Raw genomic sequence first — 13151 nt, forward strand, 5'->3', positions numbered from 1 at the left:
TATGGGAGTCACTCTGAGAACTGGTACTGAAGAGCAGGGTATTAAAATACTTTAAAAAATAAATTAAGCTTTAAGCTGGTGACACTAGGGGGTTTAGATTTAGAATTTCAAATTTTGATCTGCTTTTCTATTGTTTGTATTTGTTTCATGCTGTATGCTGCCCTAAAATCTGTTATGACAAAGGGCCATGGGGGAAAAATGTTCTGCATAAATACTTTCAAAGCTGAAAGTGGTAGAAAATTATTTATTCCAATGCATATTCAAAAGAACAACTTTATTTCAAGTGTTCAGGGTTCCAGTCACCCTCCTTAGAAAGTATTCCACTTTCTCTACTCCCCAGCACCCATTCCCCTCCTTTTTTTACAGAACAGATTTAGGGTGTATTTGATGGTGAGATGGTGGAAGTTCAGTTGTGCAAGCAGGTTGCACTAACAGGATGACTGACTTAGTACAGTAGTACTTTGGATACAAACCTGTGTGTGTGTGTGTGTGTGTGTGTGTGTGTGTACATACACTTCCCCCAAAGTATGCTGGGACCAGGGACTTCCTGTTTCTCAGTGTTTGTGTTTCAGCTCCAGTCCTACCAGTATTCACCACCTGAGTTTGTTATCAGAGGCAATGATACCGACTTTCAACATTTAGGAAAACTAAACATTGTCACTATTTTATTTCAAAAATTGCAACAAAAGTGCCACCAAGATTTTATTCTCCACTCCCTTCCCTGTACTCAGTGGCATTTACGGTAATGTGTAATGGTTTGCTCATGGGCATCTTGTCCATAGAGGCAAGTGGCACGGGGCACAACGATGTCAAGTTCTGGAGGGCACCAGGGAAGAGGCAGAGGCAGAGGCTGGACACAGCACCTCCCGGCATCAGCTCACTGCCCTTGCCCGCCTCCACCATGCCGCACCTCCGCCATGCCACACCTGGAGCCTCTGCCTGCCGTGGTCTCCACAGCACAGGCGCCAGGGAAGAGGTGGAGGCTGTGTGCGGTGCCTCCCAGCATCAGCTCATTGCCCTCACCCACCTCACTGAAGCAGCGCTGCGCCCGGAGCCTCCGCTTCTTCCCCACCAGAGGAGCCGCCCTCCAGCCACTGCCCATCTCCTCCAGCCCTGCAAAGCTGCCGGCAGCGCTGTAAAAATGTCAGCAACTCTAGGAAACGGGGGGGGGGTCAGAGGGATCTTTGCACCATGGCGCCAGATATACTTAAGATGGCCCTGGGTTTGTTTCAGTAACATTTGTGATGTGTGTATCTGGAAGTAATCTCACATTTCCATGCAGTTATTCCAAATGCTAGTGGTGTGAATTGAGGATTTATATCTATGACTATCTACTGCTTTCTTTATCTGTCCTAGGCAGCAGGTTCCTTATCAGACAGCTTTATAATTATGAAAGTAGCTGCATATTAATGATCCAATGCTTACATAAACAAGCGGCCTTGGAGAAATCTAATGGAGATTTGATTTTGCTTAATTAAACGTAAATAATGTTTAAACTTGTAGATTCTAGAATCCTTCAGATGTTTTAATGTGTACAAAATATTGTTATAAATGCAATGTTTAGCTATTATCCTTCTGCTCAGGTAGTAAAGCAAAACTGCTGCAAATAGTTTAAATCAAGTTGTTCATACTGGTTTGGGGTTCAGGGCTTTGAGCAGAGAAGGGTCAGCTCTCCTGCCTTCTGCCCTTTCATACTGTAATATGTGTGCCAACCAGGGCCAGATTTAGATGAAGAGAGGCGCTAGGCTACTCCACTTGTGAGGGCCTTCCCCATCCCCCACCCTCACAACTAGAAGAAAATGGAAGTGTTATAAACAAAATTGAGTGAAACAAAGGATAATGATGGGTATTTAAAATTCTATAATTCACAATTTCTCCTCTAAAGAACATAAGATATTATTGTTAAATACCATGGTGATTTTTAAAAATGCATAAAATTAACACCGAATAACTTTTGCAATAACTGAACTTTGTAAACCTTTTGTGGCCTGGGCAGGCCTGGAAGTAGTTCCCATCTCTTGTTGCTCTCTAAGGAATCAAGGTTAAACTTTGGACCTCTTGGAAGCGTGAACATTTCCAAACCTTCTCTGAGTTACTAACCTTATCTGAGTGGCCCTTTCAGATCTGCATACTATACACAAGTCTTCCATGCTAGGCTTCTCCTCTTTCTGGGCATGCCGGGTCATGCTCTTATATACCTGCTGGGATTGACAAGGCATCTGACCCTCAACAGAATCTCATAGATCTCCTGTAGCTGCCTCTGATTAGTTATCATTTAACTCTCTCTCTGCTCTCTTTTGACCTGCATTTTGGAGCTTTATAATTTAGGAAGACTTTGGAAGAACTGGTTGACAAGTCTTATCAGTTGCTGACGTATGAGCGGATTTTATTTGCTACTATTCTGTGCTTCTGGTGCACCAGGGTTTACACCAGTGTAATAGGATGGCCAGGATGCCAGAAGAGATACAATTTACAAGCTTTCTCCACTATCTGCACAGTAGGGGGTGTTTAGTCAACAGTGCTAAGGCTGAGCTGAAGCATTCCCTGCTGGTTACCTGCTTTCAGCAATAAGGGTCACTGTTTGGTAGTACCCAATTGGTTAGCTGTCAGATTCTAGAGCTCCCTATTGGTGGCTCTTAGGTAATTCACAAAATACAGAGTCCATTCATAAAACACGGTGTTCATTCGTAAAGCAGTAACATAAATCTCCATTGCTACATATTGTATATGTGTATATTTTAGCGGTTGAATGTACACGTTTACGGCCATGCTGTAGTGCAGTGCTTATGCGACTGTGAAAAAAAGGTGGCTGGACTCATTGTCTCAGGGTTTGGGGGGGGGTGACAAAACTGATTTCCAAACAATTCCCTCCTTTATTTCCATAACAAGTCCTTGAGTCTGTACTCTGAATGGTGACACCAGGGACTTGTCAGTCCAACCCCTGCACAGTCTCATCAGGGCTGACCTTAAGGCAATTGGAGCAACTGGGCCAACTTGGGCCCCGCAGGCTGCTCCTAAAGGGCAAGATTGCACCAGGGCAATCTAGATGGATTTTATTTATATCTATAAGATTTTGCAAACTTTGGCTGTGAACTGGGACCCTGCAAAAAAAAAAAAACAAGTTGCGCCCCACTGCTTCAAATTGGGCCCAACTGGCTAGCCCTGAGTCTAATAGTTGCTGGGCCTGAGTTGCCCTGCCCTTGCATGAAATCTTGGGTTTACAATTTTGGGAGGGGGGAGACTGCCCGCTGGGGAGCAGGAGGGCTGGTGAGGCCCCCTACATTTAGAGGCCCTAGGCTTCAACCTACTTAGTCTATACATAAATCCGGCACTGGTGCCAACCTCCACTGAGAGTCTTAGGGCTTGACAAGAGTCAAAGCTGTCAACCATAGCTGAACCAGAAACCAAGATGCTGTAGGACAAACCTAAACTCAGGACAGCAGAGAAAATCAGAAGGGAAGGACAAGGCAGGAGGTAGGTCTGAGGAGCAACCAGAAGTCAAGATCAAAGAATAGCAAAGGATAACAGGAACACGCCAGAGTTCAGGAGGACCATTTTGCTCAAGGAAGGCTTTTATTCTTGTTCTTGCACAGGAAGATCAAATGGCTAGCCTGAGTGGGCAGAGTCAGCCTGGGATCTGAAGATACTTCGTTGTGAAGTTATCACCTGCAGTTCAGTGCAGTTCAGCATACAAGAGAGCTCCACACACATCCCAGAGCCACTTACAACTTGCTTCTCATGCTATCTCCCAAAGTTCCTCTGGACTCTTATACCAGCACATCCATCACCTTGATTTTTAACAGGCTGCACCATCTAGGTACGATCATTTTCTGGTCTGCACCATGTCCATTTTTACTTATTGTGTGCACATAAGGGAAATGGTAGCATTATTGAATCTGTATTCCATCCTTCCTCCAAGTGACTCAGAGCAGTAAAAGCTTAATAGGTAGGTTAGTGAGTTTCATGTAAGTCTAGAGATCTTGGAATGAAGTCACCATGCAGCATGGACTGTCCTGGCTCTTCTCTATAGCCACATGAACAACCCTTCCATGTGATCAAACTGAACACACAAGGGTATACATGAGTGTTTGTCACTTGATGACTTGCAGTGCGGACAACTATGTGAATTTTCCTCCCCAAAAAGCAATGAATTCCAGCAATGGGCCTTTGTCACTTGATCTTTTACACTTGCAGTGCAAAAGGAACATTAGAAAGTGAGACAGGAGCCCATAAAACTAATTCAATCAACTCCATCTCTGAATGCAGCCTAAGGCTGCAATCCAAGCCCCCTTTGCCTCAGGCTGGAGCTATTTCTTCACCACTACAACAGGGCATTATGGGGGTGAGGAGTAGCTGAGACACCATGGGATGCACTGGAACCCAGGATAGCCTTGCTGCTGTCACTTGACGACATTTGTCCTAGTTTGAGCCCAGCCAGCTCCGCCATTCAGTCATGCCTCACTGCAGCTCACTCAGGATCTGGATGGTCCTGTAAACATATGTTCAGTATTGTACCTTTGCATAGAGTATGATTGTGATAAATTCACTCAAACCCATATCTTTTGATATTAAAGCTCTGTTTTCCTTTGGCTACCAACACATGTATTGTCTATCTATTATGTATCTCTCACCTGCTTTCTTTTAGTCTGGTGCTCAAAGTAGGCTAATTGTGGTGTTTTCATGTATTCAACAGCTTCTGCTGCCAAGCCTGCTACAATGACCTATATTTAGTAGTTTGGTTTTATATCTTTATTTTTATTTTCTTGCTCATTCCCCTTTGACTGCTCTCCATTTCCATTAACTTTTATTTTCAGTGTATGCAATAATGAGAGCAGGAGTGCAATTGACCTACGGGCTCCATGATATGGAAAGCTGTATTTGATTATCAGCAATGCCATACTCCCCCCACAGACAAAATGCAAAAAGTGTATGAGAGCAAATACATTAATGCCTTTTAATATGCCCAATCAAACACAGAATTTGTTAGCTTATTCCTCAGCACATAGTTCTGTTTAGGCATTTATTTTCTGTTGCTGGATTAAGCTCTATTTTTAATATAGATGCTTGAGGAATTCAATCTTTGTGAATTATGACTGAGCTGATCTGCACCTCCCAGATTAACATGCGGATCAGGAAAAAAAAGTTTTTAAATACATCATCAAATACAATTTTTTTGGACAGGTTTTTTTTTTTAAAAAAAAAAAATTGTAGATTAATGTGGCAATGGGACAGCATGTATTTGTGTAACACATGTGAAAGTGACAGAGAACAGAACTACACTGATCTGTCCATCCCTAATTCACATATAGGAAGATCTAAACTTGCCATGTACAACTAAAGCATAACAATGAGCTGAAACAATTCAGAGCCTGTGAAAATTGTATGGTGTTATCTTTTGCAATAAAATATGCCAAACGAACTGATCTCATTGCAACAGTTTAAATCTTTATCAGTTATCAGTGGCAAAGTCATCTTTATAATTGATGTAATCTAATATTTTTGTTTGGTGAAGGGGGAATCTGTTAGTCAGGAATGCAGAACCTGTGGCCTGCTGGACTATAAGTCCCATTATTTCTGACAATGCTGCTTTGGGGCTGATTAGAACTGCAGTCCATCAACATGTAGAGGACAAAGTTTCCCCCTGTACTTGTATGAATGGTACCTTGAACTTAAAGCTTTAACATTCATTTACCATATTTTTCCATGTATAACACGCCACCATGTATAAGACAACCCCTTTTTTTTTTGACCGCAACAAAAAATGGGGGGGGGATGCCCAGAGTTCTTTAGCTTGGGGAGGGGGGTTGCCGAGAGTTGGAGAGTTGTTGAGCTTTTTTTGGGTCACCACCACCAATCACTCTTCAGCCTGCCCACCAATGAAAATCGCCACCAATCGTATGCAGGCCTTGCCGCAGCAACCAATCACATGCCCAATTGCCACTGCCAATCTCCTGCTGGTTGCTGCCACCAATAACCCACCAACCCCTGCTATCTGTGTATAAAATGACCCACAATTTTTGCCTATTATTTCTAAAGAAAAAATATCATCTTATACACAGAAAAATATATTTCATGAACTCAAAAACCTCCAAAATCTATCTATACTGCTTGCTGGTTTTTTTAAATAAAAAAAACCCACCTCGAAGTGGTTAATAGACCACAATATATCAGGAATTCATTAATAGTCACAATATATCAGGAAATTTTAAAAGAATTGATAGACCTTTAGAAAGTTCAATTTGGCTTACATAGGATGCCTAAGAGTCTTTCAACCAAACAGTGATCAAGCTGAGGCCTTATTAGCTTAAGCATGGAAGCAGCATCATGTAAGCACCATTGTGCTGGAATTTCATAAATATTGTACGAGGAACTTCTTCAATATGAAACAATTTCCATGTGACTCTTCATTCAGACACAAGAAGAGATTTCAAATCAGTTTAGAGGTTTTCCAGAGCCCTTAGATACTAATGAAATATTAACAAAAGGCAGTGGAGTAAGTCAGATTTCTTTTTCTTTTTAATATCCAAGGATTATGTAATGCACTCAATGCACACCTCTCTTTTCTATCAATCAATAATTGGTCAATATTGTGTTGTTTGCTTCCCAGCTATTTGGATTATGCTACAACTAGCATGTAATAATTATATGATCAATAAGAACAAGCTTGAGAGAAGTGGGTCTGCTTAAAAGAGAAACATTAAGGCTGATGCGCACAGTGACAATTTCTATATGAAGAAACCAGGATTTGACAATGTTATCCTGAAGATACAAAAGACCAGAGAGGACAGATTAACAGTGACTTTGCCGATCCAAAGCACAAGAATCTGAATTAGCGAAGGTGTCAACAGCATCAGTCTATATAGGACCAATCACATATAGCTTCAGTGGTTTTGCATCAATTCCACATCAGCTTTAAGGAATCATCAATACATCACATAGCCTATAAAAATCAGTCTGGTAGGTTTGCTGCTGTGGTGACCTTCCCAAATTTGCCTGCCTGCCAGCCAGGGTGTAGGAACATGTGACTACTCTATGCCACACTGTCATCCTACCCCCCACCCACCCACCCCAGTTTTTGTAGTACTACACCATCACACACACACAAGGAGGCGAGATTTCACCTACCTAACAGAAAGGTCAAGCATGCAGAAATTACTGCAATTTCTCTATGATCACAACAGCCCCTTCCACAGACAAAACCAGTATGAGAACCATAACAATAGGGGAATCTTTAGGATCAGGCCAGAGGGAAGAACCTGCTTTTTCCCCATCATGGAACTTACCCCTTTAACAGCAAAGAAGATTCTCTTCTTTTCTGCTCCCACTCTGTTTCTAGTAAAAAACAGTCGTCCTATTTCCAAAGCAGGTTTAAAGTGTAAGAATAAAATGGTATTGTTTTTACCACCACCACCACCCTTGCCAATTCAGGCATACACAGTCAAGGTACTTTAAGTAGATATCAGAGGCATGGGGAACAGTGTTGTGTGGTACAGGGTCTCAAATGCCTTGGGCAGAACTGCAGAAAAAGACTTGGGAGGGTGTCAAATCAGGGTTTAGTAAGCAAAGGTGCTTCCAGCTATCAAAGCAGCACATGAGATCTCAATGAGATACAGAAAATAAGAAGGCAGTAGAGTAAGTCAGACTTTTTAATATCTAAAAATTGAGCTCAATTGTTATTATTTATTTAGCTTGCATATGCTGTGCAAAGCTCCAGAATTTGAACTAGTACATAAATGCAGAGCCATGTGTGTCTGTAGAGATCTACATAAGTGTAAATCAAATCAGAATCTGGCCCAGTGTGTTTAAGCTAATTAATTTTAAAAGTTAAAAAAAAACCCACTCGCATCGCATTAATCCTAATGACTTTCTAAGTGAGTCACATTTTTTTTTTAATATACCATGTTGCTAATGCATCGCTTCACTTTGCAAGCCATACCCCTGCAGCGCTGAAATGGTTAAGGCGGAGAAGCCAGGTTATTACACATTTCAATTCCAGAGTCAAATATAAAAATTTCTATTATAGGGACAATTAATTACATCTCAAAATGGCAAATGTGCATCCTTGTCAGGTAGAGTGTACTCTGATGGCCTTTCCTCAAACACTGAATGTGGAGATTTGATCTCTTCTAATGGTGCTGAGAAAAGGGTAATTACGCTATGGTCAAAGCTAATTTGCTTTCTGCCAGATGAACTGTTGTATTTTATTGTACGCTGACATTTTAAAGTAATTACGGCACTGTTGACCTTAGACAATTCCAGTTGTATCGCTGTCTACAGCTGCAGCTTTCTACCTTTGGCTGGCAGACAGAGGCTGTAACGAGGTAATGACACGGACAAAGAGCACCATATGGGGCTCCTTTGAGATACACAAAGCCCAGTGAAAGGAAACAAGGAAATTTTAACATCATCATTACAGTCGCACATTTTTACAGTCATAAAGTATATCGTTTCCCCCCTACCCCCACCACCCCAACAAACACGCAGAATGCTCTAAGTAGCTTGCCTGCTTATACACAGGATCCCAATGTGTTTTTTCCCTTCTCTAAATGGCACCCTGCACTAAGGAGAAGGAGGTCAGGTAGAACCGAATGTGACGGCCTGGTCCTGCCCTGACACAGGGTTCAAAGGCTAAAGACTATTGATTGAGATAAAAGCCCAGGTTCTTATCTAATGTTAAAGACACTCCTTGTTGTCTGAAAGCCGGCCACATAATTAGGTGAGAGGAAAGCACTTGAGCCAGAAAAATCGCTATGAAACTGAGCTTCGTTAAATGGAGATATTAGTTAATTTCAAGGAAGAAGTTATTATTCATTGATATATTTTAATGAGCTATCTCTGGCTGTCTTTTTTTTCTATGCTAAGAAATATAAACGTGTGCGCAGTTCTCCCTAGTTAATATAGCCCAGCTAAGACAGCAAAATAGATTATGACTTGGAGAGAACAAGGCTTCATCTTGTTTAAGGATGGGGAAGGGGGGAGGCAGGGTGCAAGACACAGCATCCCAGAATTGATTAGAGCAAAGAATTAGCAGAAGATGAAACTTTGCTGTCACGTTAAACACTACATATTTGACATTTTAGTAGCATATGGAGAAGTGGGCTATAGGAATATCCACTTGTTCACAGGCAGCCATTCTACCCACAATGGGCCGTGTGACTGGTCTGTACGGCAATTACGAAGAAGAATTTCTCTGAGGGTTACCTTTCCGTTATGACAGCAGAGGTGCAATTGCAGTCACGTTACATGGAGGCAGCATTTACAAATGAGGCTAGCAAGTGAGAGCTGGGTTCTACAAAGTTGTCAGGAATGCATTATACCAGGGCTCACTGCTCAGACACCTGCTGTTTTTCAGTGTTGTGAATTGGATCAGATTTCATGTAATTTTCTTTTTCCACCCACATACTTCCGGGAGCTCATGGGCATGCTGGTAAAGGCTTCTCTCCTGTTTCCTTCATCCAGGAACAGCCCATCGGCTAAAATGGTGGCACAGAGCTGCCCTCTCAACAGCAACAGCTCTGCTGCTTACCTGGATGGGCAGCAGCATGGCTGAGGCTGCACTAGCCCACCAGCGGAAACACTAGATTGTCTCTGTCACTGTGCCCACACCTCACCCTGCCCTGACCCTGCATCATCCAGGTAAGCAGCATCAATGCTGCTCTTGGTGGATACACAGATTTGTCTTTCCATACTAGCTACTGCTGCTATTGTCTGGTATTTATGGAGGCCTATTACCTCTGAAAGATGGTGCTGTGGGTTAAACCACAGAGCCTAGGACTTGCCGATCAGAAGGTCGGCGGTTCGAATCCCCGCAACAGGGTGAGCTTCCCTTGCTCGGTCCCTGCTCCTGCCCAACCTAGCAGTTCGAAAGCACATCAAAGCGCAAGTAGATAAATAGGTACCACTCCAGCGGGAAGGTAAACGGCGTTTCCGTGTGCTGCTCTGGTTTGCCAGAAGTGGCTTAGTCATGCTGGCCACATGACCTGGAAGCTGTACGCCAGCTCCCTCAGCTAGTAAAGCGAGATGAGCACCACAACCCCAGAGTCGGTCATGACTGGACTGCCATTTTCTTTTTCAACAATGTCTCTCAGAATGATGACATGAGGGGGGCATACTACCAGTGAGGGAGGGAGAATAAAAATAGCCACCAGCTGGTGATCGCAGGGATAAACATTGTGGCTGCTAGGAAGACTGTTTCTGCTGCAGTGAAACAGGCAGTGGTAAAATACAGTAGGTCTGTAGTTCTGTCTTGGATCAGGGAGAATAAAGTTTGAGGGAGAATGAAGCATCTGTCGGTGTGATATCCAGACAGGTTTAGAGCCAAACTTTCTCATTTTAGAAATTTGCTGACATACTCATAAAAAACAAGTTAGCAAGCCAAAATTAGTCGCAAAGTGGTTTGACTTGCTGCACACTCTACCTTACACTGCTAACATTATTCTAAAATACTGTAAGTACTCCCTTACCCTTCCTCCATCTCTTCAAAGAAACTCAGTAATAGCAGCATTTCCCTCCTTCAGCATTCAATAAGTTCTGAACTTAAGATATAAGAGGGGATCCTTGGAAGCAAAGGACACAAAACCTTTCTGGAAATGTTCTTTAAGTGATCTAGAATTGCACAGATTCTAGATCAGCCTGTCCTGTCCCATCCAGCAGACACTGCATCTTTTAAATATTGAATGCAGGGAACTAGTTAAGACAGAATTCATTGCAACACATGCACAACACATGCACCATTTGCTCTCTTAATCCATTCACAAAATAAGTGCATAATGATTAAATTTTTAAAAAGATAAATATGTATTATAGAAAGAGACTCACACCACACTCACTCCACTGCTGCTTTTTTGATCTGTCTCTAGCAGGATCATAAAACAAATACTAAACAAAATGAAAAAGCTCTTCAAAATAGGACACAAACCCTGGTACTCTACTTCTCTGGTTGTCAGAATGTTCAAAGAGCTGTGAGGAGGTTTAGCCTTCAAGGGAACAGTCTTGAGGATGCTCAGAGCATATATCCATGATTCAGATGGGCCTATCCTGAGGCAGAATTCTTTAAAAAATGAATTATTTAAAATTCTAATTAAAATTATTTAAAATTAGAATTATTTAAAAAATGGTTCCCTCGTTAGGTCTCTGTTTCTGATATGTAGAGATGCTATTGTCCCCTCAAAGGTGGTGGCAGCTTTTGCTTTTAGAGTGTTTTGAGGTGGATTTTGTCCTAGTCAAAAAGGTGGCGCAAATAGACACCTGTCTCACCCAGCGCACATCTTTAAAGCTCTGAAGGGTTTCTCTGATGGCAGCCCAACTTTGCAATGTATTCCTGAGGGAGACATGTTTGGACCTGGCACTGTGTTCTTTAGGGCGCCAGGTTAAAACCTTTTAATTTGCCCAAACATTTTAAACTGTTGAATATTCAGCTGGCTAAATAGTTTTGATTCCCTCAGTTGTGTTGTACTGCAATTTAATGTTGTAAATTCCTATGTGTACTACCCTGAAATCTATTTCTGAATGAAGGTGTGGTTTATAATTTTATATGTAACATCTTCCTTGCCTGAGGGTGCTGGTGTAAGGAGGACAGTAGGAAATCTCCAGGTAACACTCTGATACTGGTTTTCACTGAACCTTCCTGATTTTCTGAGAAACAGTTCCAAAGAATAAAATTGACAGAAAGCGAAGAAAATCAACCAATAGATAGATATGATTTCGTCCAGCTTAAGACTCATGAAACAGAAGAGGGTATACTTTCCCTTCCCAACATGACTTACCGTATTTTTTGCATCATAACACTCACTTTTTTCCTTCTAGAAAGTAAGGGGAAATGTCTGTGCGTGTTATGGAGCGAATGCCTGCGGGTGACGGGGGGAATCTGCTGCAGTCGTGAGCAGAGGACCCATGGTTCCCCTTCCTTCCCTCCTCCGTGGTTACAAAGCATGGATCCTCAGGATTTTTGCATTGGGCTACTCCAAACTCACTATCAGATCACATGTCTGTGGCCACAGCATGAACCACAAAAATCATATATCTACTATTTCATTTAGAATATTTTTTTTCTTGTTTTCCTCCTCTAAAAACTACATGCGTGTTATGGTCTGGTGCGTGTTATAGAGCGAAAAATACGGTACATCTTTCTTTGTCTTTCATTCCAAAGTGACATGGAAAGCACCAGGCCCTGTTCAGCAGAAATGTTCAAAGCCAAGTATGGAAGGGGAGGGAGGCAAAAAGGAACCCTACAGGTTGCTCTGCAGCTTTGTGGAGAGCACTCTTCCATCTTAAGCTTTCCAGTTCTGCAGTCCTGCCATTATATGAATTGGATAGGAGAAGCCATCCATCTCTGGTATAGTGGCTCCTTATCCTCTTCCTAAAAGACTGGAAGATGCTTACAAATTATATAAATACATGGTTTTCACAAGTGGAAAAGTTAGAGCAAAAATGTATGATGGTTGATTTTTAAAATGTGCCCTCTTAAGGATACATAAGCCAACCCCACCCCTTTAAATTTGGAAGGAACATGAGAGATAATCTAGCCCCTTGATGATACAGGAAATTTCTGCTTCAACATCCCTGATACATGGACATCGAAAGCATGTCTAAAGGAGAAAAATCCAGACCTTCTAATGAGGTTTGTTCCATTCTAGTGGCTTGTACTATCAGGATGTTCTTCCATTCTAGTAGCTTGTACTATCAGAAGAGAAATTTGCTTCACCCTCTATGCCTAGGATATTTCTCAATAAAACGATTCCCCTACAAAGCACACAAATAAGAAATTTGCATCTGTTCCTCCCTGCCAAGCAAAAGTGCCCCAACACAGAGATCTGAGTACATTGCATCCTTGTGTGTAAAGCCAAGTTGGAACGAAGGGGAGGTATAAAGATAGAATTAGAAATAACAGGAAGGGCGTGGAAATTTTGAATGAAAATATAATGAAATAATGACAAAAGTGATATAATTAATTGTGTGAGGGGTAGAGGAATTGCTGGTCATCAGCTCTGTAACAGGCTAATCTGTGACAGAAAATATGTTTTGATATAATATGGCTACAAAAGATGCAAAGCAAGCTTTCGCCATGCTAAGGTAGAGTGGCATTGTATTTTCTGCACTCAATTTTATTAATGTAAATCTTCTGATTTTTTTTTTCCTAAAGGAGCCAACAT

Source organism: Podarcis vaucheri, assembly GCF_965113315.1.
Source record: "Podarcis vaucheri genome assembly, chromosome: 11".
Lineage (NCBI taxonomy): Eukaryota > Metazoa > Chordata > Lepidosauria > Squamata > Lacertidae > Podarcis > Podarcis vaucheri.